General features: G+C 39.0%; 1 pseudogene; it reads left to right on the forward strand.

Annotated features, from left to right (window-relative positions):
* Positions 1-21743, forward strand: part of LOC100258560 (asparagine--tRNA ligase, cytoplasmic 1-like) — an 85585-nt pseudogene extending 63842 nt beyond the window's left edge.
* The last annotated feature ends 1020 nt before the right edge of the window (positions 21744-22763 follow it).

The raw sequence follows: 22763 nt of genomic DNA on the forward strand, positions 1-22763 counted from the left end.
GATTGCCTCAACCCATTTAGAAACATAGTCTACCCCCACCAAAATGTAAGAATTACCAAAAGACATAGGGAAAGGTCACATGAAGTCAATGACCCAAACATCGAAGAAATCAACTATTAAAATGGGGTTCATAGGCATTTGATTTCTACATGTTAGTTTCCCAAGCCTTTGGCATCTATCATAGCTCCTACACATGGTGTGAGCATCTTTGAAAAGTGATGGCCAACTAAAACCTGATTGCAATACCTTCATGGCTGTTTTCTGAGAGGCAAAGTGGCCTCCACATGTGATTACTACTCAAAAAGTGCTATTTCATAGCTTGTAATTAACTCTTTTAAACACTTTTGAGTAGTAGTTATTGCCTTTTAACCCAATTAACATATTAAGGACCTTTGCAAGTACTTCTAATCAATTTGTGTCAAGTTTTGGTGTTTTGATAGCTTTTTGATCACAAAAGCAATATGAGACTGAGGAGAATTATTTGGAATTCATGGAAAAGCAATGGAAAGCTCAGAAACATGAAGAACCAAAGCTTTGAAGTTTTTTGCCATAAGCAAATCCGGAATGCAAGGAGGGGAAGTAAAGAGAAATCTGCCATGAAGCATTTTTTATGACAGTCATGTCAGCCACTTTTGGAGCACTTTATGAAGTCCAATTTATGCATTCTATATCTCGTTTCAAAGCTTAGGAAGTCAGCAATCCAATTCTTCAAACAGTGCGTAATTTGGAGCTAAAATGAAGGAGTTACAGTCGTTGGAAGCTGAACACCGCAAGCTGAAAGCCAACTTCACAGCGCTGCGAAATCAGCCTTTTGCTGCGAAGTGATTTCGCAGCCTTTTTGTGCATCTGCGAAATCTTGCAGACCTCGTTTTCACCTGCGAAATGGTCTTAAGTGCTTCCCGATATTTGCGACCCACACTTTGAGATATTTTTCTTCAAATTTTTGTTGTCTAAATCCCCAAACTCTCCTTGTAAGCCACCAATTATAGGATTCCTTAGCTATTAAGTTAGAAAAAAGGGGAAAATATCCATGTAATAATTATTATTGTAATTTTCATATAAATAGCTCTCGGGAGCCTGTTCTCAAAGAGGAGGACGACAGACCTTTTGTAAAAGTTTGAAAGAAAGTAAAATACAGAGCTTTGCTCTGCCTTACCTTCTCAATTTGATTATATTTTTCATTTACTAGTTATGCACTCTCTGAGGAAGTTTCCCCAGAGAATGAGTAACTAATACCTTTAGTTCCTTGGAGCTAAGGTTGCTGGGAAAGGTTCCAAGTGCAAGAATTAGTAGCTTTGTGGTTTCATCCATGAATGAAGAGAAAGTGTGATCCTTTAGTGTTTTCTATATTTTTAGTTAACTTAAAACGCCTTGGAGTCACCTGGGCCAACACTTGGTAAGGCAAGTGATCTCTGTCCATGGAGATGCACTAGTTTACCCCTTGCGAGCCTCTGGGAGGTGACTTGAAGGTAGGATTTTCTAGAATTGCCAACACTTGGTAAGCTTTTGGACTCCAAGGAGACATCCATTAGTTATCCCTTGCGAGCTTGAGAAGGGAAGTCCAAGGTTAAAGATCACCTTGAATGGTAAATGCTAAGTGAGAGGCACGAACCATTGCAAGTTGCATCAGTGAGAGGGAATTAGAGCTGAAATCCAATTAAGGGATGCATCTATACAACACTGATTAGAGAATTGACTATATGTTAATTCTCTAATGCGAGGAAATGAACCAACTGACCGGAGCTATGTTTTTGCATGAGGAACCTCCCCTGTGAACCTATATCTCCAAGAAATGTTTTTCTTCATAAATAATTTCCATTACTTGATGTGCCGTTAGTTTAAATCTAAACCTTTTTCAACCAAAGTTTGTGTTTTATTTCTTAAGCTAACCTTGAAATGAAACAGCACCAATTCACTTTGAATTGGTATCATTTGTAATTTGAAAACCCTTCCCAGTGAACGATCCTAGAGCCACTATGCTATAGTAGCTTTTTCTTTGCTACCCTAGTATATGGTGTAATAGGTTATAAATTTTGTTGATTACTCCCTCAATCAAGGAGCACCAGCTGGACATGAATCAGCTGAGACACCAGTTGGGCATGAATCAACATGCACTTTCATGGAAATGACTGAGGATTCCCTGTTGCTCTTGTTCAGGGACACACTTCCTTATTATTTGATCTGCACAATACTTGGAACGAAAAGGTTCTTCCCAATAGTAGGCATCAATTTTTGTAAAGAAGTGCTTCCTATCTTGTGCTTTCCACTCACTTGGGACTTCACCAGTAACTAGATAGTTAGCAATATGAGCATACCAAGGAGCATCTTCTAACAACATGAGTGACTTCTCTGGAAAATCATCATTAATAGGTAAAACATGGGAATTATGTGCTATAGCCACCTTTGAAAGGTGGTCAGCTACCACATTCTCCACTACTTTCTTATCTTTGATTTGGAGATTGAACTCTTGTAGTAAGAGAATCCATCTAATCAACCTTGCTTTTGCATCTTGCTTTTTCAATAAGTACTTCAAGGTTGAATGGTTAGTGAAAACCACAATGAAAGACCCTACTAGATAAGCACGAAATTTGTCTAAGGCAAAAACTACAGCCAACAATTCTTTCTCTATGGTTGTGTAGTTTCTTTGTGCTTTGTTCAATGTTTTTCTTGCTTAGTAGATCACATAGGGCTTTCCATCCTCTCTTTGACCAAGAACAACTCCTATAGCAAAGTCACTGGCATCACACCACTTCAAAAGGTAGTTGCTAGTTAGGAGCCCTTACTATTGGAGCGGTTGTCAAGAACTGCTTCAGTTGTTCAAAACTCCTTTCACGTCTCTCATCCCATACAAATTTAGCATCCTTACCCAATAGTTCACAAAGAGGCTTTGAATGTTTAGAGAAATCTTTAATAAACCTCCTGTAGAACCCAGCATGGCCAAGGAATTGCCTTACTCCTTTTATAGTTGTTAGGCTTGGCAATTTGATAATAAGTTTCACCTTTGCTTTATCAACTTCAATGCCTTTCTCGGAGATGATGTGGCTAAGGAAAATTCCTTGCTGTACCATAAAATGGCCTTTATCCCAGTTAAACACTAAGTCCTTTTCAATGCATTGGTTCAAAACCGCTTCCAAGTTGACTAAGCATTCCCTCGAATGTGCTTCCATATATGGTGATATCATCCATAAAAACCTTCATAATACGCTCCACCATATCACTGAAAATGCTTAACATACATCGTTGGAATGTTGCAAGTGCATTGCATAAACCAAAAGGCATTCTTTTGTAGGCATATGTTCCAAATGGACATGTGAAAGTGGTCTTCTCCTGGTTTTCAACATTGATTTCTATTTGAAAATACCTAGAGTAGCCATCCAAGAAACAATAGCAAGGATGGCCTGAGACTCTCTCCAACACTTGATCAATAAATGGCAATGGAAAATGATCCGTCCTTGTCACAACATTCAATTTTCTATAATCAATCCACACCCTCCAACCTGAAGTGAGGTGTGTAGCAACTTCTTCTCCCTTTTCATTTTGCACCATTGTGATTCCTAATTTCATTGGTACTACTTGAGTAGGACTCACCCATGGGCTATCTGATATGGGGTAAATGATACCGGCTTGAAGTAGCTTAAGAACCTCAGCTCACACCACCTCTTGCATATGATGATTCAATCTTCTTTGAGGTTGACGAATTGGCTTAACTTCTTCTTCCAGGTATATATGATGTGTACAGACCAAAGGACTGATGCCTTTCAAGTCAGATATTTGCCATCCTATTGCTTTCTCACATCTTCTAAGAACTTCAAGTAAACACACCTCCTGAAGAGTAGTAAGAGATGAAGATATAACAATAGGGCACTTCTTATTCTCTTCTAGGTATGTATACTTCAACTCCGTGGGCAGGAGGCTTCAAATTAAGCTTTGGGGGCTCCTCTTTAACAGCTTCTTGTGTCTCCTCTTTATTGAATAAAGGTAGAATTTCTTCTATCCTCCTCCAACCTGGTAGAGTAGCAAGCAAATCTGAGGGTTCAGGCAACCCTTCATCAAGATCCCCAAGACTTTCATTCAACTTCTATTGCATTTTCTGATTACAATGCTCTTCCACTAAAGTGTCAATAATGCACACCTCTTCTGGACCTTCCTCTTCTTCCGGATTGATTGGCTTTTTGAACATATAGAAGATATTGAGCTCTAATGTCATGTTGCCAAACGTGAGTTGCATGAGTCCATTCCTACAATTTATGATTGCGTTTGATGTAGCTAGGAATGGTATTCCAAGTATGATAGGAACATAATTAGTTTCCTTGACAATTAGGTTTGTATCAAGAATAAAAAAATCCACTAGATAGTAGAAAATGCCAACTTGAACTAAGACATCTTGAATTATCCCTCTTAGAATTTTCACTGATCTATCTGCTAGAGATAGAGTGATTGATGTTGGCTTTAATTCACCAAGTCCCAATTGCTTGTAGACAGAGTATGGTAGCAAATTCATATTTGCCCCCAAGTCTAACAAAGCTTTCTCCACTACAGTTCCTACAATCATCACTGAGGTGGTAGGGTAACTCGGATCTTTGTACTTCACTGGAGACTTGCATTGTATGATGGCGCTTACTTGCTCAGTCAAGAAGGCTTTCTTATTCACATTCAACCCTCTTTTGATAGTACACAAGTCCTTTAGGAATTTTGCATAAGTTGGCACTTGTTTAATCATATCTAGTAATGGGATGTTGACTTTCACCTGTCTCAATACTTCAAGAATTTCTTATGCATTTCTGATTCCCTTTTTCCCATGCAAAGCTTAAGGAAAAGATGGAGGTATGTGTTTCTTCATCACATCTCCCTTAATAACTATTTTCTCCAGATTTTCATTCACTGTTGAATCATGGTCCTCTTTCCTTTCACTGTTACCTTTCTTCTTACCTTTGATTTCCTCCCTTTTCTCTATCACTTCTTCTTCTTCCTCTTTTTCAACATGTGGCTTGAGTGTTGGCAGCTCAACCTCTTTACCACTCCTTAGAGTGATCAAGGCTTTGACGTCCCTCACCTATGAAGATTCTCTCTCATGAGCTTCCACTTCATGGATACTTTTGAGGTTTTAGTGAGGTTGAGAAGGAAACCTCCCCTTTTCTTGCACTGTGTTAAGGTTAGTGAGCCTTGAGATTGAGTATTGGAGATTATCTATCTTTTGAGATAGATCATTTTGCATTCCATCCATCCTTTTATTCAATGTATTCTCTACACTGTCAATTGCTTTCAGGTCAATATCTTCATTCAAGGTATACATCCCAGCCTTAGCATTAAAGGCATTTGGTTGAGACTTTGTCCTCCCCACTTCTCCTTTGTTCGGTTCATCCCATCCTCTTGAGACTTCAACAACATAATTCAAGAAATCCATGGCTTCCTTTGGATTCTTACTCATGAAATCTCCTCCACACATAGTCTCGAGGAGTTGCTTCATTGAGGAAGACATACCGTCATAAAAGTAACTCACCAATAGCCATGTATCAAAACCATGGTGAGGACAAGCATTAATAGCTTCCATGTATCTCTCCCAACACTCATAGAATTTCTCATTCCCTTTAGCTGAGAAGTTTGAAATTTTCCTTTTCAAGCCATTTGTCTTATGAGTAGGGAAAAATTTCTTGAGAAATTCAGCTTGCAAGTCAGTCCAAGTTCGGATACTCCTTTGCCTTAAAGTATTAAGCCAAATCTTGGCCTTATCCTTCAAAGTAAAATGAAATAGCTTTAGCCTCATCAAGTCGATTGAAGCTCCTCCCTCTTGGAATGTTTTACAAACATCTTCAAATTCCTTGATATACGCGTAGGGATTCTCACTTTCCATCCCATGGAAAGTAGGTAGAAGCGGCACAACATGTAGTCTGATTACTAGTTGTACTGTAGGAGGCACTATGCATGATGGTGCACTCATATGAGGTGGATGCATGCGGTCCCTCATTGATCTGAATGCATTGGGATCGTTTTGGTGACCATGGTGACTATGTTGATCTTCAGGTGTAACTTCCATGATGTTCAAGCACAATTCCAACTCTGTTTTGTGAGGTGTTTCAATTTTCACAAGTCTTCCTCCACTATCTCTCATCCAATATGGCATAACAACTAGTAACAACTGTAACAAAAAACAAAGAAACAAAATAAAACAAAACTAAAAAAAAGACTAAGATTAACTAAAAACTAAATTAAAAAATAGGCTAAAATATGAACAAGTAAAAGAAACAATTAAAAAGAGTTAGTAAAATAATAGAAAAATCACCAAACTTGTGATGAAGATCACAAGTACTCTGAAAAGGTGATATCACTGTAAAGTTAGCACCATCCCCGGTAACGGCGCCATTTGATTCATGCCCAACTGGTGTATGTCCTGTTGATTGCTGTTTAATCAATTGGTGTGCCTTGATTTCGGTCCTCAAATGGGAGTAATCAACAAAATTTAGAAACCTATTTCACCATATACTAGGGTAGCATTAGCTAGCATAGCATAGTGGCTCTAGGATTGTTCATTGGGATGGGTTTTCAAATTACAACTGATATTAGTTCAAAAGCCGAATTGGTGTTTTTTATTTTCAAGGTTAGCTTTAAAAGAAAACATAAAAATGTTTGAAAAGGTTGGTTTTTTAGTGAAACCAATAATAAAGTAACGGAAATTACTTACAAAGAAGTAAGTAATTTCCCAAACTGAATCTTTTCCTTATATAAAAAGGGAGTTCCGGTCACTTGAATCTTTTCCTCGCATTGGGGATTTAATATATAGTTATTTCCCAAACTGGTGTGGTACAGATGTTTCCCCTTAACGGATTCAAACACTAATTCCCTATCACTGAATCATCTTGCAACGATTCATACCTCTCACCTAGTATTGGCCATTTAAGGTGATCCTTAACCTTGGATTACCCATCAAAAGCTCGCAAGAGATAACTAATGGATGTCTCCTTTGAGTCCAAAAGCTTACCAAGTGTTGGCTATTCTAGAAAATCCTACCTTTAAATCACCTCCCAAAGGCTCGTAAGAGATAAACTAGTGTAACTCAATAGACGGAGTCCACTTGCCTTACCAAGTGTTGGCCCAGATGATTTAAAGGCATTTTAAGTTAACTAAAAAGATATAAACCATTAACGGGTCACACTTTCTCTTCATTAAAAACTGAAACAACAAAACTTCCAATTTTTACATTCGGAACCTTACCCAGCTTCCTTCACTCCAAGAAACAAAAAGCCTAGCCACTCATCCTCTAGGAAAACATCCTTAGAGTTTGTTTGGCTAGTGAGAAAAATACAATCAAAATGAGTAGGTAAGGCAGAGCAAAGCTCTATGTTTTACTTTCTTCCAAACTATACAAAGTTGGCATTCAAGAAAAACTCCTGAGATATCTTTTAAAAGAAAATTACAATAGATTATATAGAAATTCTATTCACCCTTCCTTCTTACTTCCTAACTAGGGAATCCTATGATTGGTGGATTACAAGGAGAAAATTGGGATTTAAACAAAAAATATCTGAAGAAAAAATCTAACAGAGTCGGTCGCAAATATCTGGGATTACACAGGTGGATTTCGCAAGTTGAAACATGACTTGAAAAAATTTCGCAAGTTGAACTTTGATTTCGTAAGTTGAATTTGTGATTTTGCAACTTGCGAAATTGTCTTTCAGCTTGGTGCAGTTGTCTTCCAATGGACATAACTTCTTTATTTCAGCTTTGATTTGCACACTGTTTGAAGCATTGGACTCCTGACTTCCCAAGCTTCGAAGCAATATATAGCATGTATAAAATGGACCCTAGAAAGTGATCCAAAATGTGTCCTGCAGCTGCTCTCCTCTTGAATTTATTCATGTTAGATTCCTCTCTTTGTTTTTCCTCCTTGCATTCTTGATTAGCTTTGGCAAAGGACTACGAAGCTCCAAAGCTTCAATTATTCATGTAAATGAGCTTCCATTTGCTTTTCCATGGACTATACAAAGCTCTCCCTCATTCTTGGATTGCTTTGGTGATAAAAAAAGCTATCAAAAACACCAAAACTTGCCACAATTTGATCAGAAACATTTGCAAAGGTCCTTAACATGTCAATTGAGTTAGAAGGTAATAACTACTACTCAAAAGTGTTTAAAAGAGTTAATTACAAACTATAAAATAGCACTTTTTGAGTAGTAATCAAGCCTCAGCTCATGGTTGGAACTCGTTCTTGTCAACCACAACCCTGAGTTGTTCATGGCATATAGAGCTCTGAGCTCACGACTTGAAGTCCTCCACGTCAAACATTGCCCTTATCTTTTGATAGCATTTAAAGCCATAGGCTCACGACCAAGAATCGCTCATATCATTCTTAACCCTAAGTTATTCATAGCATCTAGAGGCTTAAGGTAACGGGATCCCGAGTCATTCATATCATCCACAATAATCAGGTGTTCATAACATCTAGGGCCTTGAGCTCATGACCTGAACTCATTTATACATCCTTAACTTTGAGTAGCTTTGTCTAGACCTTTGAATTCATGGTCCAAAATCGTTCATATCATCCACAACCCTTAGTTGTTCATAACATCTAGATCCTTGAGCTCATGACCCAGAATGATGTGTATAAACCATAACATGGAGTTGTTCATAGCATCTAAAGATCTGAGCTCATGACCTAGAGTAGTTGATGTCATTAATAGGCATAAGTTGTTCATAGCATCTAGAGCCCTAAGCTCACGACCTAGAGTTGTTCATGTTAACCATAAGCCTATGCTCTTCATAATATGTATAGCCTTGAGCTCATGACCTAGAGTTGTTAATGTCATCCACAACCTTGAGTTGTTCATAGCATCTAAAGCCCTCAACTCATAACCCATAGTCATTCATGTCAGCTATAACCTTGAGTTGTCCATAACATCTAAAGTGTGGAGCTCATGACCCAAAGTTGTTGATGTCAAACATAACCTTGAGTTGTTCATAGCATCTAAAGCCTTGAGCACATTACCTGAAGTCATTCATATCATCGACAACCCTCAGCCACTCATAGTATTTAGAGCCATGAGCTCACATCCAAGAACTATTCGTATGATCCATAACCTTGAGTTGTTTATAGCATCTAGAGGACTAAGGTCACATGATTATGAGTTGTTGATATCATTCACAACCCTGAGTTGTTCATATCATCCAAAGTCATGAGCTCATGACCTAGCGTAACTCATGTCATTAACAACCATGAGTTGTTTATAACATCTAAATCCATGAGCTCATGACCCAAACTCATTCTTGTCAACCACAACCCTAAGCTCATGGCTCAAAGTATTTCATGTGATACACAATCTTAAGTTGTTCATAGCATTTAAAGTCATTGGCCCACAACCAAGAATCATTCATCTTATTCTCAACCCTGAGCTATTCATATCATCTAGAAGCTTAGGTTCACAAGATCTCAAGTCATTCATATCATCCATAACTCTGAACTCACAACCCGTAGTCATTCATGTTATCCACAACCCTAAGCTCATGAAGCAGATAAATTCATATCATCGACAGCTTTGAGTTGTACTTAGCATCTAGAGGCTTGACCTCACGGGATCTTCAGTTGTTCCTATCATCCATGATGCTTAATTGTTCATAGCATCCATAGCCCTCAGCTTATGACCTAGAGTCATTCATGTTAACTATAACCCTAAGTTGTTCATAGTATTAGAGCCCCGAGCTCATGACTTAGAGTCATTCATGTCATCCATAGCCTTAAGCTATTCATAGCATTTAAAGCATCAAGGTCATAACTCGGAGTTGTTCTTATCAACCATAACCCTAAGTTTTTCATAACATCTAGAGCCCTGAGCTCACTACCTGTGGTCGTTCATGTCATCCATAGCCTTAAGCTATTCATATCATTTACAGCCATGTGCTCATGACCAAAAAATCATTCATATCATCCTTGGCCTTGAGCTGTTCATAAAATAGAGGACTAAGCTCATGAAATCCTGATTCATATAATCCAATACCCTAAGTTCTTCATAGCATCCAAAGTTGTAAGCTCATGACCTGGAGTTGCTCATGTCATCCATAATCCTTAGTTGTTCATAGAATCTAGAGCCTTGAGCTCACGACCTGAACTTCTTCTTGTCAACCATAGCCATGATTAGTTCATAGCATCTAAAGCCTTCAGCTCATGACCTGGGGTTGTTCATAGCATCCACAATCTTAAGTTGTTCATAGCATATAAAGGCTTGAGCACATGATGTTGAATTGTTATTAACATCTATAGCCCTAAGCAGTTCATAGCATTTAGAGGCCTTAGGTCATAGGAGACCGATTCATTCATATCATCCAGAACTATGAGTTGTTCATAGCATCTAGACCCTTGAGGTCACAACCCAAAGTTGTTCAGGTCAACCATAACCATGAATTGTTGATAACATCTTGAGCCCTAAGCTCACGACCTAGAGTTGTTAATGTCATCCATAACATTGTGCAGTTCATAACATCTAAAGGCTTAAGCTCATGACATAAAATCATTCGTATTTTTCCCAACCCTGATCAGTTCATAAAATGGAGGACTGAGCTCATGGGATCCCAAGCCATTCATATCATCAACAACTTTGAGTTGTTTATAACTTCTAGAACCCTGAACTCAGAACCCGAAGCCTTTCACGTCAGCCACAACCTTGAGTTATTCATAAAATCTTGAGGTTATGACCTAGAGTCTTTCATGTCATCCACAACCTTGAGTTGTTCAAAGCATCTAGAGCCCTAAGCTCAAGACCTAGAGTCGTTCATATCAACCATAACCCTAAGTTGTTCATAGCATCTACAGGCCTAAGATCATGACTCAGAGTGGTTGTTTTCCACGATAACCCCAAGTTATTCATAGCATTTAGATCCCTGACCTAATGACCTAGAGTAGTTGATGTCATCAACAACCTTAGACAGTTCATAGAACCTAAACCCCTAAGCTCACGACTTGAAATCATTCATGTCATCCATAACCATGATCTATTCATAGTATCTATACGATTGTGCTCAGGACCCAAAGTCGTTCATGTCATCTATAGCCCTAAGTTATTCATAGCATCTAAAGCCATGAGCTCACGACCCAGAGTCATTTATGTCAACCATAACCTAGAGGTGTACGTTGCATCTAGAGCCTTGAGCTCACGACCTAGAGTCGCTCATGTCAACTAGTACCATGAGTATTTTATAACATTTAGAGTCCTGTGATCATGACACGGAGTCGTTCATGTCATCCACACCTTGATTTGTTCATAGCTTTGAGCTATTCAAAGCATTTAGAGCCCTGAGTTCATGACCCAAATTCGTTCATGTCAACTCAACTTTGAGTTGTTTATAGTATATAGAGCTTGGAGATCATGACCCAAAATCATTCATGCCATCCACAATCCTAAGTTGTTCATAGCATCTAGAGTTCTCAGCTCACGACCTAGAGTCTTTCAGGTGATCAACAACCCAAATCTATGTATGGCATCTACAATCCTTATATCATGACCTTTGCTCTTTCATGTCACTCACAACCCTGAGTTGTTTGTAGAATGTGGAGGCTTTAAGGTCATGACTCGGAGTGGTTGATGTAAACCACAACCCTGAGTAGATCATAGCATCTAGAGCCCTGAGCTCAGGACACAAATTCGTTCATGTAAAATATAACCATCAGTTGTTCATAGCATCAAGAGCCCTCAACTCATGACCCATAGTCATTCATATCAACCATAGTGATTACTACTCAAAAAGTGTTATTTCATAGCTTGTAATTAACTCTTTTAAATACTTTTGAGTAGTAGTTATCACATTGTAACCCAATTAACATATTAGGGACCCTTGCAATCAATTCTAATCAAATTGTGTTAAGTTTTGGTGTTTTGATAGCTTTTTTATCACCAAAGCAATCCGAGATTGAGGAGAGTTCTTTGGAATCCATGGCAAAAAATGTCCGGACAGAGCGTCCGGACACACCATCGGAGGGTGGCGGAACGTGGGCTGTGGCAGGCTGTCGAAATGACGTAGCAAGGCTTACTCACTTTAGTCAATGATCCGGACAACATATCCAGATAAGGTATGCTATCGTCCGGGGTGTGATGTTCACGAGTGTCATGTGCTTCTCTCTTGGGGAATCCGGATGGAGTTGCTCCGGATAGCGATGCGCGCTCCGTGTCATCAGGGGGAGGGGTCCCTACACCTTGCACACGTAGACGGTCCCCCTTGTGACGTGCGGCATAGCTCATTCCACCCGGGGAAGAATTATATCCGGTCGACATTCCACCTTCTCCGGATATTTCACATCCGGCACCTGACGCCGGATGGGAGAGCAGGGCGTTTCAACTTCCTCGGTCAGACATATCTGGATCCTCTGATAGCGCTTACCCAGAGAGCATCCGCGACCGACAATTCAAATTCCCCGGACAGTTTGGCTCGTCAGACACTTGTGATTCGCCGGATCCATTTCCACCCACAATCAAAAAGCAAACTCTGATAATACTGACGACCAAGTCTCCATTTTGCACAGTGCAACGAAATTTCTCCTGAAGCTTCCCGATATTTCCGACCGACTTTTTGAGATATTTTGCTTTAGATATTTGATGTCTAAATCCCCAAACTCTCCTTGTAATCCACCTATCATAGGATTCCTTAGTCTTTAAGTAAGAACAAAGGGTGAATAACCTCTTATATATAGTTTGTAATTTCCTTTACATAAAGGATATCATAGATCAGATATATCATATAGATAGCATGTAATCCGACGAGAGGAAGTAATATATTTTTACAGAGCACTTGCTCTATTTTTCCTTGATATTTTTGTTTTCTCGTTCTTTTTCTTTCTAGCCAATCAAACTCTGAGGATTTTTCCTCAGAGGATGAGAGGCTAGGTTCTTCGTCTCTTAGAGTGAAGAAAGCCGGGTAAGTTTCCACATGCATAAATTGGAAGTTTTGTTGTTTTAGTTTTTAATGAAGAGAAAGTGTGACCCGTTAATGGTTTTTATCTTTTTAGTTAACTTAAAATGCCTTTAAATCACCTGGGCCAACACTTGGTAAGGCAAGTGATCTTCATCCATTGAGATGCACTAGTTTATCTCTTGTGAGCCTTTGGGAGGTGGTTTGAAGGTAGGATTTTCTATAATAGCCAACACTTGGTAAGCTTTTGGACTCTAAGGAGACATCCATTAGTTATCTCTTGCGAGCTTGTGAAGGGAAATCCAAGGTTAAAGATCACCTTGAATGGCAAATGCTAGGTGAGAGGCACGAGCCATTGCAAGTTGCATCAGTGAGAGGGATTTAGTGTTTGAACCCATTAAAAGGAAGCATCTATACCACACCGGTTAGAGAATTAACTATATGTTAATTCTCTAATGCAAGGAAAAGAAACAAGTGACCGGAACTCCCTTTTTGTATAAGGAACCTGAGCCTAGTGATCTAAACTGCAAGAAACACTTTTCTTTGTAAGTAAAATCAGTTACTATTTTTGGTTAGCTTAAAACCAATCATTTTTCAAACATCTTTATGTCTTCTTTTAAAGCTAACCTTGAAATGAAAAGGCACCAATTCAGCTTTGAATTGATATCAATTGTGAAGTGAAAACCCATCCCAGTGAACGACCCTAGAGCCACTATGCTATGTTAGCGAAGGCTATCATAGTATATGGTGTAATAGGTTATAAATTTTGTTGATTACTCCCTGAGGACCAAAATCAAGGGACACCAGCTGGACATGAATCAGCCGAGACACCAATTGGGAACGAATCACATAGCCCTAAGATGTTCACAACATCTAAAACCCTGAACCCATGACTTAAAGTCTTTCTTGTCATCGATAGCCTTTGTGCATGGCATCTAAAGCCTTAAGCTCACAACTTGGGGTCTTTCTTATCAACCACAACCCTAAGCTACTCATAGAATCTAGAGGTCCAATCTCATGAACTAAAGTTATTCATGTTATTCACAACCTTGAGTTGTTGATAGCATCTATAACCTTGAGCTCATGAACCAGAGTTGTTCATGTCATCCATAGCCTGAGCAACTCATCGCATCTAAAGGCTTGAACTCATGATGGAGAATCATTCACATCATCCAAAGCTTTGAGCAATTCATAAGATCTAGAGGCTTAATCTCATAGGATCCCGGGTCATTCATATCATCTACAACTCTGAGCTCTACATAACATCTAGAGCCCTAGGCTCACGACTAGGGGTGGCTCATGCCATCCATAGTTAAGAGTTGTTCATAGCATCTAGAGCCTTAAGCTCATAACCCAAAGTCGTTTATGTCAACCATAGCCTAGAGTTGTTCATAGCATCTAGAGCCCTAAGCTCTTAACCTAGAGTCTTTCATGGCATCAACAACCTTGACCTATGTATAGCATCTAGAGCCCTCAACTCACAACTCAGAGTCCTTCATGTCATCAAAAACCTTAAGTTATACATAACATCTAGAGCTCTAAGCTTATAACTAGGAGTCTTTGATGTCAACCACAACCTTGAGTTGTACATAAAATATAGAGGCTTGATCCCATGACCCAAAATTGTTCATGTCATCCATAACCCTGGTTTATTAGTAGCATTTAGAGCCCTAAGCTCACGGCCTAGAGTTGTTCATGTCTTCCACTGCCCAAAGCAATTCATAGCATCTAGAGGCTTGAGCTCATGACACAAAATCGTTCATATCATCCACAAGCTAGAATGATTCCTTACATTTACAGGCCTAAGCTCATGGGATCCCTAGTTCCCCATATCATCCACAACTATGAGTTATTCATGGTTTTTAAAGCCCTAAGCTCAATACCTAGAGTCCTTCATGTCAACCACCACCTTAAGTTGTTCATAGTATCTAGAGCCTTGAACTCATAACCTAAAGTCATTCATGTCATCCATAATCTTGAGTTTTTCATAGCATATAGCACCTTGAGACCCATTCATGTCATCCATAGCCCTGAGTTGTTCATAGTATCCTAAGCCCTAAGCTCACAACACGAAGTTGTTTATGTCATCCACAACCTTGAGCTATTGATACCATATAGGCCCTAAGCGCACAACCTGGAGTTGTTCATGTGTACCATAGCCTTGAGCTGCTCATAGTACTTAGAACCCTAAGCTCACAACCTGAAGTCGTTCATGTCATCCATAGCCCTTACATGTTCATAGCTTCTAACGCCTTAAGCTCAAGACCTAGACTCATCCATGTCAACCATTACCTTGAGTTTTCCATAGCATTTAAAGCCCTAAGCTCACGATATGGAGTCGTTCATCTCAACCATAGTCATAAGTTGTTCATCTCATCTAGAGCCCTTAGCTAATGAGCCAGAGTCGTTCATGTCATCCAAAACCCATAGCTTTTCATAGCATCTAAAGCCTTAAGCTCACGACTTATAGTCGTTCATGTCAATCATTGCCCTAAGCTGTTCATAGCATTCAAGGCCTTGAGCCCAGGAGATTTTGATTCATTAATATCATCTATAATGCTAAGCTGATCATAGCATCCAAAGCCCTAAGCTCATGACCCAGAGTAGCTCATGTCTTTCATAGCCTTAAGTTGTTTATAACATTTAGAACCCTAAACTCATGTGTAGGAGCCATTCATGTCAACCATAACCCTGAGTTGTTCAACATATCTAGAACCCTGAGATCATGACCAGAGGTCATTCATGTCATCCACATCCTTGTGCTCATGAAGCAAAATCATTCATATCATCCATAACCCTTATGTGTGCATAACATCTAAAGGCATGAGCTCATGTGATATGGAGTCATTCATTTCATCCACAATGCTAAGTTGTTGATACCATCCATCACTCTGAGCTCACAACCCAGAGTAGCTCATATCATCCACAACCTTGAGTTGTTCATACCATCTAGAGCCTTGAGCCCACGACCCAAAGTTGTTCATGTCAACCATAACCTTAAGTTATTCATAGATTCTACATCATTGAGCTCATGATCCAGAGTCGTTCGTGTCATCCACAACCCTGAGCTTTTAATAGAAGCTAAAGCCCTAAGCTCATGACCTCGACTCGATTAGGGCAACCACACCCCTAAGCTATTCATAGTATTTAGAGACCTGAGCTCACAAATCGGAGTCATTCATTTCATCCACAACCTTATCATTTTCATAGCATATAAAGGCCTAAGATCATGACTTAGAGACATTCATGTCAACCATAGCGTTGAGTTATTCATAACATCTATAACCCTAAGCTCAGGACCTAGAGTCGTTCATGTCAACCAAAGCCTTGAGATGTTTATAGCATCCAAAGCCTTGAGCTCACAGCCTAGAGTTGTCAATGTCATTCACAACCCTGAGTTGTTCATTGTATTTAGAGCCATGGGATCACAACTAAGAATCATTCATACCAACTACACCCTTGACCTGTTCATAGCATCCAGAGACCTAAGCTCATGGGATCTTGAGTCATTCAGATCATCCACAACCCTGAGCTATTCACAACATCTAGAGGATTGAGCTAATGATTGAGAGTAGTTCATGTCATTTGTAGTCCTAAGTTGTTCATACCATCGAGAGCCTTAAGCTCACGACCTAGAATCATTCCTTTCAACAACACTCCTAGGTTATTCATAGCATTTAGATCCCTAAGCTCATGACTCATAGTCATTTAGGCCAACCATGGCCTAAAGATGTTCATAGCATCTATAGTCCAAAGCTCATGACCTGGAGTCATTCATCTCATCCAAAACCATGAGTTGTTCATAACATCTAGAGCCCTCAACTCATGACCTAGAGTCGTTCATGTCAACCATAACCCTGATCTGTGTATAACACCTACAACCGTCAGTTGACGACTTAGAGTCATTCATGTCATCCACAACCCTGAGATTTTCATAGGATTTAAAGCCTTGTGGTCATGACCAGGACTAGTTCATGTAATACACAACCCTGAGCTATTCTTATCTTAGCATCGTGAGGTCAAAACCAGGAGTCGTTTATGTCAACCACAACCTTGAGCTGTTCAATTTATGTAAAGGCTTAAGCTCACGTCATGAAGTCGTTCATGTCATCGACAACCCTTATGTGTCGGATAACATCTAGAGCCACGAGTTCACATTATAATAATGTTTATTTTTATTTTTTCTCTCCTTCATTGCTAAGGGACTAGCAATATGTCGGTTGGGGGGAGTGATTACTACTCAAAAAGTGCTATTTGATAGCTTGTAATTAACTCTTTTAAACACTTTTGAGTAGTAGTTATTACCTTTTAACTCAATTGACATGTTAAGGACCCTTGCAATCGTTTCTAATCAAATTGTGTTAAGTTTTGGTGTTTTTGATAGCTTTTAGCTACACCAAAGCAATCCAAGAATGAGGGAGAGCTGTATATAGTTCATGGCAAAGCCTTTGGAAGCTCAAATTCATGAAGAACCAAGCTTTGGAGCTCCATAGCCCTTTGCCAAAGTCGTTCAAAGTATGCAAGGAAAGAACAATGGAGAGAGGAAAAACAGAGTGAAGAAAACAGAGGACAGAAGCTGCAGTCTTCTTTCGCACTTTTGGAGCACTTCCTGAAGTCCATTTTCTAAATTCTATATACCATTTCAAATCTCAGGAAGTCAAAAATCCAATTCTTCAAACGGTGCATGATTCGGAGTTGAAACGAAGGAGTTACAGCCATTGCAATAAGATCACTCCAAGCTGAAGGAAGATTTTTGCACGGCTGCGAAATCAACCTTTTGCTACAAGAATTTCGCAGCCATTTTGCACAGTGCACGGGTGTTCTCCTGAAGCTTCCCGATAGTTGCCACCGACACTTTTGGATATTTTTCTTCAGATATTTTTGTATAAATTTCCATTCTTCTCCTTGTAATCCACCAACCATAAGATTTCTTAGTTAGGAAGGTTGGAAAAACGTCTCTATATATATTCCCTTGCATCCACTGTAAAAAATAGAGAAATCATGTAATCCAATATAGATATAGATATATAAATATATAGAATATACAGAGCCTTGCTCTATTTTTTCCTTCTCTTTCATTTTCATTTTCTTGCTAGCCAAACAAACTCTGAGGATTTTTCCTCAGAGGATGAGAGGCTAGGCTTTTTGTCTCTTGGAGTGAGGAAATCCGGGTAAGTTTCCACATGCATAATTTGGAAGTTTTGTTGTTTTAGTTTTTAATGAAGAGAACGTGTGACCCGTTAATGGTTTTTATCTTTTTAGTTAACTTAAAACGCCTTTAATTTACCTGAGCCAACACTTGGTAAGGCAAGTGATCTCCGTCCATGGAGATGCACTAGTTTATCTCTTGCGAGCTTTTGGTAGGTGGTTTGAAGGTAGGATTTTCTAGAATAGCCAACACTTGGTAAGCTTTTGGACTCCAAGGAGACATCCATTAGTTATCTCTTGCGAGCTTTTGATGGCTAATCCAAGGTTAAAGATCACCTTGAATGGCAAGTGCTAGGTGAGAGGTATGAGCCATTGCAAGGTGCTTCAGTGAGAGGGATTTAGTGTTTGAACCCATTAAGGGGAAGCATCTATACAACACCGGTTAGAGAATTAACTATATGTTAAATCTCTAATGCGAGGAAAAGAAACAAGTGAGCGGAACTCTCCTTTTTGTATGAGGAACCTGAGCCTAGTGATCTGAACTCCAAGAAACACTTTTTCTTTATAAGTAAAATCAGTTACTATTTTTGATTAGTTTAAAGCCAAACCTTTTTCATTCAAACATCTTTATGTTTTCTTTTAAAGCTAACCTTGAAATGAAAAGGCACCAATTCAGCTTTGAATTAATATCATTTGCAAAGTGAAAACCCATCCCAATGAACGATCCTAGAGCCACTATGCTATAGTAGCTTTGTCTTTGCTACCCTAGTTCATGGTGTAATAGGTTATAAATTTTGTTGATTACTCCCTCAATCAAGGAGTACCAGTTGGGCACGAATCAGCTGAGACACCAATTGGGCACGAATCACTCAAGATATTTTTTTGTTAGATATTTAGGATATTTTAGTGAGGGGTTGCAAATATCTCTCTATATATGTCTTATAATATCTCCTTTTGTAATATCTCTTGAGCTAGGAATCTCTAAAGCTCGGAATCTCGGAAAAAATTCCAAAGAGATCACTTGTACATTATCTTAGTAAGTAAAACACAGAGCTTTGCTCTGCCTTACCTTCTAATTTTGTCTTTTATTTTCTTTCTAGTCATGCAACATTTGAGGACGTTTTCTCAGAGGATGAGTGGCTAGGATTTTTTTTTCTTGGAAGTAAAGGAAGCTAGGTAAGGGATCCAGATACAAAAGTGGGAGTTTTCCTTGTTTCAGTTTTAAATGAAAGGAAGTTGTGACCTGTTGATGGTTTTTATTTTTCTAGTTAACTTAAAATCCCTTAAAATCACTTGGGCCAACACTTGGTAAGCTTTTTGGACTCAGTCCATAGAGATCCATTAGTTATCTCTTGCGAGCCTCTGGGAGGTGGTTTAAAGGTAGGATAACTTAGAATAGCCAACACTTGGTAAGCTTTTGGACTCCCCGGAGACATCCATTAGTTATCTCTTGCGAGCTTGTGAAGGGTAATCCAAGGTTAAGGACCACCTTGAATGGCTAATACCAGGTGAGAAGTATGAACCATTACAAGATGAGTCAATGAGAGGTTTTAGTGTTGAAACCATTAGTGGGAAGCAACTGTACCACACCGGTTCGGGAAATAATTATAGGTTAAAAATTCTAAGAAACCTTTTCTTTGTAATTAATCTCAATTACTATTTTTGGTTAGCTTAAAACCAATCTTTTTCAACCATGATTATGTTTTCTTTTAAAGCTAACTCATAAAAGAAAAAGCACCATTTTAGTACGTTAAACTAATATCATGTGTGATATGAAAACCCATCCATGTGGACAATCCTAAAGCCACTATGCTATGCTAGCTATGCTACCCTAGTATATGGTGAATTAGGTTTATAAATTTTGTTGATAACTCCCGTTTGAGGACCAAATAAAGAAGAACACCAATTGGGGACAAACCAAATGGCGCTGCTGTCAGGGACGGTGCCACTTCAATGTGATATGACTTTTTCAGAACACTTCTGATTTTGATCACAAGTTCGGTGATTTTTCTTTTTCTTTTACTAACCCTTTTTATTTGATTTCTTTTAATTGTTCTTGTTTTAATTTATCATTTGATTTGTTTTCTTTATTTATTTTGTTTTTCTTATTTTTTTCTTGTTTTTCTTGTTTTTGTTTCAATTACCGCTAGTTGTGTATGCCATATTGGATACGAGACAGTGGGGGAAGACTTGTAAAAATTGAAAATCCTCATGAGACAGAGTTGGAACTTTGCTTGAATATCATGGAGGCTACACCTGAAGATCAGCATAGTCAACACGCTCAGGAGGACAATTTCAATGCATTCCGATCTATGAGGGATCGCATGCATCCACCTCGTATGAGTGCACTGTCATGTATAGGGCCACCTATAGAGCAGTTAGTGATCAAACCACATATTATACCACTTCTACCTACTTTCCATGGCATGGAAGAGAGAATATCTATGCGCATATCAAGGAATTTGAATAAGTTTGTAATACGTTTTAATAAGGAGAAGCCTCCATTAACTTGATGCGGCTGAAGCTATTTCCTTTTACCTTAAAGGATAAAGCCGAAATTTGGCTTAATTCTTTGAGGCCAAGGAGTATCCGAGCTTGAACGGATTTACAAGCTAAATTTTTCAAGAAATTTTTCTCGACTCATAGGACCAACGACTTGAAAAGGAAAATTTCGAATTTCTCAGCTAAAGAGAATGAGAAATTCTATGAGTGTTGGGAAACATACATGGAAACGATCAACACTTGTCATCACCATGGCTTTGATACATGGCTATTGGTGAACTATTTCTATGACGGAATGTCTTCCTCAATGAAGCAGCTCTTGGAAACGATGTGTGGAGGAGACTTCATGAGTAAGAATCCAGAGGAAGCCATGGATTTCTTGAGTTATGTAGCTAAAGTTTCATGAGGAAGGGATGAACCGAATACTAGAGAAGTGGGAAAAATGAATTCTCAACCTAGTGTTTCCAATTCTAAGGTTGGGATGTATACGTTGAACGAAGATACGGATATGAAAGTAAAATTCGCAGTTATGGCAAGAAGACTGGAGGAGCTAGAAATAAAGAAGTTACGCGAAGTGTAGGCCGTTACTAAAACACCGATGCAAGTTACCCATGTACTATTTGTCAATCTTTTGAGCACGTGGTGGCGGAGTGTTCTACAATTCCAACTGTGAGAGAGATGTTCGGGGATCAAGCAAATGTTATTGGACAATTTAAACTCAATAACAATGCTTCATATGGTAATACCTACAATGAAAATTTGAGAAACCATCCGAATTTCTCTTAGAAACCAAAGGTACCTCAGTACACGCAACTCGGCCAAGCACCTCCGCAAGCAACAAATCTTGAACAAGCCATTGTGAATCTTAGCAAGGTTGTGGGAGATTTTGTTGGAGACCAGAAATCCATCAATGCTCAACTCATTCAAAGAATTGACAATCTAGACAAAAAGATGGATGAGAGGCAAAATAATTTATCTCAAAAGATAGATAATCTCCAGTACTCAATCTCCAGGCTCACCAACCTCAACATAGTGCAAAAGAAGGGAAGGTTTCCTTCTCAACCTCATCAAAGTCCACAGCTATCCATGAAGTGGAGGTTGAAGAAAGAGAATCTTCACAGATGAGGGAACTTAAAGCGGTGATCACTCTAAGAAGTGGTAAAGAGGTTGATCTGGCAACAACCAAGCCAGAACATGAAACATAGAGAGAAGCAGAGGAAGAGAAGAAGGAGGAGTTCAAAGGAAAGAGACCAAGGAACAACACGAAGAAAGAGGACTATGATTTTACTATGAAAGAAGGACCAGAGAGGACCATTGTCAAAGAAGATATGAGGAAGAACCACATGCCTCCACTTTTCCCCAAGATTTACATGGGAAAAAGGGAATCATCAACGCATTAGAAATTCTTGAAGTGTTGAGGCAAGTGAAAGTTAACATCCCGTTGCTAGATATGATTAAACAAGTTTCGAATTATGCAAAATTCCTGAAGGACTTATGCACTATAAAAAAAGGGTTGAATGTAAGCAAGAAAGCCTTCTTTACTAAGCAAGTAAGTTCCATTATACAGTGCAAGTCTTCAGTAAAATACAAAGATCTGTGCTACCCTACCATCTCAATAACGATTTGAGGGGTGTCTATGGAAATAGCTTTGTTGGACTTGGGAGCAAGTGTGAATTTGCTGCCATACTTTGTCTAAGAGCAATTGGGATTGGGAGAGTTGAAGCTAACATCAATCACTCTATCTCTAGTAGATAGATCTATGAAAATTCGAAGAGGCATAATTGAAGATGTCCTAGTTCAATTTGACAAATTCTACTACCCAATGGATTTTGTTGTCTTAGATACGGATTTGAGTGCAAAAGGAACCAACTGTGTCCCTATTATACTTGGAAGACCATTCCTAGATACATCAAATGCCATTATCAATTGTAGAAATGGAATGATGCAACTCTCATTTGGCAATATGACAATGGAACTCAACATCTTCTACTTATGTAAGAAACAATTCCATCCGGAAGAAGAAGAAGGACCAAAAGAGGTGTGTATGATTAACAACCTAGTGGAGAAGTATTGTGATCAGAAAATGCTAGAAGAATTCAACGAGAGTCTTGGGGATCTTGATAAAGGGTCACTTGAACCCTCAGAGTTGCTTGCTACTTTTTACCCTTTGAAGGGACGGAAAGAAATTTTTCCCTTATTCAAAGGGGAGGAGACACAAGACGTCG

The sequence above is a fragment of the Vitis vinifera genome, chromosome 6 (genome assembly GCF_030704535.1).
Source record: "Vitis vinifera cultivar Pinot Noir 40024 chromosome 6, ASM3070453v1".
Classification (NCBI taxonomy): Eukaryota; Viridiplantae; Streptophyta; class Magnoliopsida; order Vitales; family Vitaceae; genus Vitis; species Vitis vinifera.